The sequence below is a fragment of the Peromyscus californicus genome, unplaced genomic scaffold (genome assembly GCF_007827085.1).
Source record: "Peromyscus californicus insignis strain IS unplaced genomic scaffold, ASM782708v3 Scaffold_23__1_contigs__length_62951481, whole genome shotgun sequence".
Classification (NCBI taxonomy): Eukaryota; Metazoa; Chordata; class Mammalia; order Rodentia; family Cricetidae; genus Peromyscus; species Peromyscus californicus.
In genome coordinates, this window is record NW_026294534.1 from 60953309 (window position 1) to 60960653 (window position 7345).

Consider the following 7345-nt stretch of genomic DNA (forward strand, 5'->3'; position numbering starts at 1 on the left):
TAAGTCCTGAAACTGGAAACTGAGTCCTCCTGAGGCTGGCTCCCTGGACCGGTACAGAGTGGACAGAGCTGTAGAACTGAATGTCACATGACACACTAATCCCTCCCTGAGTGGCAATACCCACAGAACTCAAAACAAGAGGGCCCTTGCATCCCGAGGTCCCAGCGGCCCTACTCACATGCTGTGGTCTGCCCAGGTGCTGGGATATTAGTCAACCACGAAAATGGAAAGAACTGACAGCGGCCAACACAAATGTCCTAGCTGTGTCTAATGGGCTCGTGAGAAATTCACGGGCAAGGAAATCCACAGACAAGGAGCATAGATCGCGGGCTGCCGGGGCTGGGGAGGGGTGGGGTTTTGTTGTTTTGTTTTGTTTTGTTTTTGGACCTGATGTTCTGGAAATACACGAGGTGAGGCTGAGGCTGCCGAGGGGACCGGGCTAAGTGCCACTGCATCATTTCCTTGGGTCACGTCAGTGCCAAGCAATTGAAAACACCTCCCGTGGCACCTGGTCACAGTGCCAGGGACTCAGCCGGCAGCTGACTGCCCAATGTCCACTCCACTGCACAGCTGAGGTTTTGGAATCACTGAGTGCAAATGACCACGACATCATAAACAGGTAATGACACCCCACCCAGGTCCTGCCCTGATACTGGGACTCACCCTGGTGAGATAAGTGCCTGTCTCCCCCGGGCTCTGGGAGGCCGGGTGAGGGAAACCAGACCTGAGAAAAAGGCCTCTTGTGTTTTTAAAGGTGCCCTGCCTTCCTGTACCCCAAGGAAAGCAAATTCAAGCCACCAGGAGGTACCGAGTTCTCAGCGCTTATCAGATGGGCAGGGAGGCAAGGACAGATAAACCACATGCTTGGGTGGTGACGGTGACCCCAGGCATGGGACGCTGGTGGTAACCTGCCACGTAGCGACTGCAGAGGTCGGAACAGGGACCAGCCACCAGTCTGCATGCACACGCTAGAAGGGAGGACGGCCACGCCTGATGGCACCTGCTGGAATCCCATGTTCCAGAGGCAGGGGATGGGGCAGGACAAACGAGATTCTCAGAGATGAGCAACAATTTACAAGACAGACCACGGAAACCCAGATCCCTCTCAACAGAACAGGATGGGAAGGTCAGAGAATCAGAGTTTCAAACCAAAGCCTTCCTTCTTCACCTTTATAACACTAGGCAGGGGCTCCATCCCTGAGCCACGCCCCCAGCCCCTCACTGGGGGATTCTAGGCGGGGCTCCACCCCTGAGCCACGCCCCCAGCCCCTCACTGGGGGATTCTAGGCGGGGCTCCACCCCTGACCACGCCCCCAGCCCCTCACTGGGGATTCTAGGCGGGGCTCCACCCCTGAGCCACGCCCCCAGCCCCTCACTGAGGGATTCTAGGCGGGGCTCCACCCCTGAGCCACGCCCCCAGCCCCTCACTGGGGATTCTAGGCGGGGCTCCACCCCTGACCACGCCCCCAGCCCCTCACTGGAAGTGGCATAAAATTCTTGGTTTTGAACTGAAGCATATGGACTTTGAAGTACTCTACTTATGTTTCCTGTTTTATGACCACTGTTCCTAACTTACTTGCATCAGTATGGAATGTAAGGGCCCCAGAAATAGGTGCTTTTTATCAGTAACAGATTTTTTTTTTGAACTTTTTTTTTTTTTTTTTTTTTTTTTTTTTTTGGTTTTTTGAGACAGGGTTTCTCTGTGTAGCTTTGCGCCTTTCCTGGGACTCGCTTGGTAGCCCAGGCTGGCCTCGAACTCACAGAGATCCGCCTGGCTCTGCCTCCCGAGTACTGGGATTAAAGGCGTGCGCCACCACCACCCGGCTTTTTTTTGAACTTTTACCTTAGTAACCACGTTATCTAATAAGCTAACAACCTGCTCTGTTTCAGGTGTTACATTTTTATAGAATTTAACCAAGAATTTCTAGGAAGCAACTTAAAGATCAGATCTACATTTTCAGCATTGATAAACAGACAAGGGTATTACCAGAATGCCCACAAAAATTATTTTTTCACTAAATAAATTACAGGAAAATTGTTTGATCCACACTGTTAATAATAAGCAAATTGAATTAACATGTTACTTGAGATCTATAAAAAACAATCTTTTTAAGATTTTATAAAAATACTCCATAATATTGCCTAAAGTTACCTATTAAAATCCTATAGAGATTGTTTTTAATGCTTTTTGTTTGTTTGTTTGTTTTTTGAAACAGGGTTTCTCTATGTAGTTTTGGTGCCTGTCCTGGATCTCGCTCTGTAGCCCAGGCTGGCCTTGAACTCACAGAGATCCGGCTGGTTCTGCCTCCCGAGTGCTGGGATTAAAGGCGTGCACCACCACTGCCGGCTGACAAACTATTATTAATGATAAGAGGCCAAAACTAAAATTACAAGTAAATGGCATTGAAATTTCAGGCCTACTAGACACTAATGCTAATGTATTCATACATTTTCAAAAATCTTCAAATCTCAGCTGGGCAGCGGTGGCGCACGCCTTTAGTCCCAGCACTCAGGAGGGAGAACCTGCTGGATCTCTATGAGTTCCAGGTCAGCCTGGGCTACAGAGCAAGTTCCAGGAAAGGTGCAAAACTACACAGAGAAACCCTGTCTCGAAAAACCAAAAAAAAAAAAAAAAAAAAAAAAAAAAATCTTCAAATCTCAATTGACCATGACAAGAAGTCTCCACTCAATCTGTAGGCACTGGAACCCTGTCTCAGGTAAAACAGAGTGCAGAATGGATTGAATGTATAAGACAAACAGGGATGTTAAAGCCTTATGTAGCTGACACAGCCATGAATTTATGGGGGAGAGATTTATCACAACAATGAGGAGCTCAATTAATATTCCTACAATTTCAGAAACAGCTCGTAAAATAATGTTACAAATGGGGTTTCTGAAAAAGATATTGAAAAAAAATTGTCCCTAGGTGGCGATGGCACACGCCTTTAATCCCAGCACTCGAGAGGCAGAGGCAGGCGGATCTCTGTGAGTTCGAGGCCAGCCTGGGCTACAGAGCAAGATCCAGGACAGGCACCAAAACCAGAGAGAAACATTGTCTCAAAGAAAAAAAAACAAAACAAACAATCAATCAAACAAACAAGAATTGTCCAGGAAAATTCCATTATCTTCTTTATTTTCTAAAGATTGACCTATTATCATTGTTGATTTACAAGTTTGCTTCTTTACTATTCCCTTACAAGATAAGACAGAGAAAAATTTGCTTTTCCAGTGCCTACTTACAATAACACTGAACCAGTAAGGAGATGTCACCGAAATGTCCTCCTCAGGGTTTGTTAAATAGCCCAACATTGTGTCAATATTTGTAAATCAACCACTGGAAGTGATATGTAAACAATTTCCTCAGTCTGTTATTTATCATTATATAGGTAATATTTTATTGGCTGCTTTTGATACAGATACCTTAGGAAAAAATGTTTAATGTGGTACAGAAAATTTTACTTTGTTTGGGATTACAAATTTCTCCTGAAAAATACAAAGAGGAGATTCTCTTAGTTATTTAGTTATAAATTAAGTAAACAGAGAATTCAGCCACAAAAAGTACAGATGGGGAGAGATCAGTTACAAACTCTTAATGATTTTCAAAACTTATAAGGTGATATTAACTGGTTATAGCCTATCATTAGATTGTCTACTCAAGAAGTAAGTAATTTGTTTCAAATTTTGCAAGATGACTCAGATTTAAACAGTCTAAGACAATTAACAGCTGAGGCCAAAAGGGAATTATCTCAAGTGGAACAAAGCTACAAAATGCCTATGTGGATTGATTAGATCTCACAACTAAATGTATTTTAGCAATTGTACCTTCCAATCATTCCCCTGCTGGACTCATTATGCTCAGGGAGGATAATATTTTAGAATGGATATTTTTAGCTCACAGAGTAAAAAGTTAAAGACCTATACAGAAAAGGTTTCTGAAGTAGTCATAAAAGGAAGAATAAGACTTCGTCAATTCTCAGGAATGGATCCAGCTGAGATTGTAGTGTCCTATACCAACGCTGAAATTGTGCGGTTGTGGGTGATTAATGATGATTGGCAGAGAGCTGGTAGTAATTTCTTAGGAGAAATTAACAACAGATATCTGAAAAGAAGCAACTTCAAATTGAAAAAGAACCCAGTGGAATTTTTCCCAGCATAGTGAAGAGAGCACCTGTTTCTGGGACTCCTACGTTTTATACTGAGGCAAACAAATTAGGAATGGCTGGTTATAAAGCAGGACTTATCAGTAAGGTTGTTCAAAGACCATATGATTTGGTTCAGAAATCAGAGTTGTATGCCATTCTGCTGGTTTTATTAGACTTCAGTGAATCTCTTAATATAACTACTGATTCTCGATATGCAGAAAGGGTTGTATTGCGTATAGAAGTTGCTGAACTTATTTCTGATAATTCAGAATTAACTTTATTATTTGTACAATAATAACAACAGGCAATCTGAGAAGGGAACTGCCCACTTTATATTACCCATATTTGACCTCATACTGGGTTGTCTGGCCTTTAGCAAAAAGAAATGAAGAGATTGATCAATTATTGATAGGAAATGTGTTGGAAGCCTCAGAATTTCACAAGAAACACCATGTTAATAGTAGGGGCTTGACTTTGGAAGCTGAGGCGTGGTGAGGTTCTTCTGTTTAACATTCTGCTCTGACTTCTACTTCCTGCCTGTATGCTGTTAGCTCTGCCTCCTGGTACTGAGCATTGTGGACCAACATCACCTGAGACTACAACACATCGCTTCCTTCCACTGAGTCCCAGGGCCCTACCCTATCCCTTTTTGCACTCGGGGAAGGAGCCATTGCCCTGGGACACAACCAGACCCCAGCATTCTGCCCGAGGCCGGCCTGGGGCCCAGCTGATCATGCCAAGACCAACTGCTTGGAGGCGTTGGTGAGATTGCCCTACTGATCAACCTGTTCAGGGAGCCCCATTCGGGAGACATCTCAGAAGCCTGCAGTCTGAGGAAACAAGATCAGCTGAGGAGTTGGACAGCAAGCAGAGCTCGCCCCAAGAATGCAAAAAAAAGGAGTCATTCAGCCACCAAACCAGGTCACCAGAGTCATAAGCCCACCCTACACTGACCAGGAACAGCTAAGGCCCCATCTCTGGACCAGCAGACCAGGTCTCGAACCCCTAGGCCCAAGGGGCACATTATGTGCCTCTCTCCCCCAGCCATTGGAGCACCAGGGACCAGACAGTGGCCTCTTTCCCTGGCCCCTCACCAAGAAAACCATCCCATGTGACACCAACAACCACCGGAGCCATAAGCCCACCCCGCACTGATTAGGAACAGCTGCTCCCTGAGACAGAACCCACTAACACCAATTGGACTAAGCTGCTCCTGGAGAAACAGAGCCCATCAGCATCAATTTGACCAAGAACTCCCAGTGGACCAAGACTAACAATTAGAACAAGAGAGGCACCCTCAGACACAGACACCACCTGCACCAAGCAGAGGAAGAGATGAGTAGACACCAGTGCAAAAATAGAGGCAACAACATAAAGACCTATATGACAACATCAGAACCTAGTGATTCTACACCTGCAAGACCTGAACATACCAAGATAGAAGAAACAGAGGAAATCAATCCTAAAAATGACTTTAAGAAGATGATAGAGGCCCTTAAAGAGGAAATGAAAAATTCCCCTTAAAGAGGAAATAAAAAATGAAAATGAGAAATGGAAAAAAAAAATTGGAAGAAATCAAAGAAAGCCCCCCCCCAAAAAAAGCAATTAAACAGATGAAGGAAACAATTCAAGATTTAAAAAGTTGAAATCCAGACAATAAAGAAAACACAAACTCAGGGAATGTTGGAAATAGAAAATCTGACTAAATGAACAGGAACTACAGATGCAAGCATAACCAACAGAATGCAAGAGCTGGAACAGAGAATCTCTGAAGTTGAAGACACACTAGAAAAAAAATAGATTCATCAGTCAAAGAAAACACTAAAGAAAAAAAAGTCATAACACAAAACGTCCAGAAAATTTGGGACACCATGAAAAGACCAAACCTAACAATAATAGGGATAGAAGAAGGAGAAGAATACCAACTCAAAGGCACAGAAAATATATTCAACAAAATCATAGAAGAAAACTTTCCCAACATAAAGAAAGAAATGCCTATAAAGATACAAGAAGCTTACAGAACACCAAATAGACTGGGTCCAAAGAAAAATTACCCTCACCAAATAATAATCAAACCACTAAACATACAGAATAAAGAAAAATATTAAGAGCAGCAAAGGAAAAAGACCAAGTAACATATAAAGGCAGACCCATCAGAATAACACCAGACTTCTCAATGGAGACTATGAAAGCTAGAAGGTCCTGGTAATGTTATACAGATACTAAGAGACCATGGATGCCAACCCAGACTATTATACCCAGCAAAACTCTCAATCACCATAGATGGAGTAAACAAAATATTCCATGATAAACAAAATATTCCATAATAAAATCTATCCACAAATCCAGCCCTACAGAAAGCACTAGAAGGAAAAATCCAACCTAAAGAAATTAGACACACCCACGAAAACTCAGGCAATAGATAATCCCACACCAACGAATACCAAAAGGGAAACACAGCACTACCACAAAAAAATAACAGGATTTAACAATCACTGGTCATTAATATCCATCAATATCAACAGACTCAACTTACCTGTAAAAATACACAGGCTAACAGAATGGATGCAGAAACAGGATCCATCCTTCTGCATACAAGAAACACACCTCAACTTCAAAGACACACACAACCTCAGAGTAAAAGGCTGGGAAAAAGCTTTCCAATCAAATGGACTTAAGAAGCAAGCTGGTGTAGCTATCCTAATATCTAATAAAATAGACTTCAAACTAAAATCAATCAAAAGAGATCAGGACGGACATTACATATTTATCACAGGGAAAACCCACCAAGATAAAGTCTCAATTCTGCACATTTATGCCCCAAATACAAAGGCACCCATATTTGTAAAAGAAACATTACTAAAACTTAAATCACACATCAAACCACACACACTAGTCGTGGGAGATTTCAACACCCCACTCTCACCAATGGACAGATCTACCAGAGTGAAACTAAACGAGAAATAAAGGACCTAACAGATGTTATGCCTCAAATGTACTTAATAGATATCTACAGAACATTCCACCCTAACACAAAAGACTATACCTTCTTCTCACCACCCCATGGAACCTTCTCAAAAATTGGCCACATACTTGGTCACAAAGCAAATCTCAACAGATACAAAAACATTGGAATAACCTCCTGTATTTTATCAGACCACCATGGTTTAAACTTAGATTTCAACAACAAAATTTATAGAAAG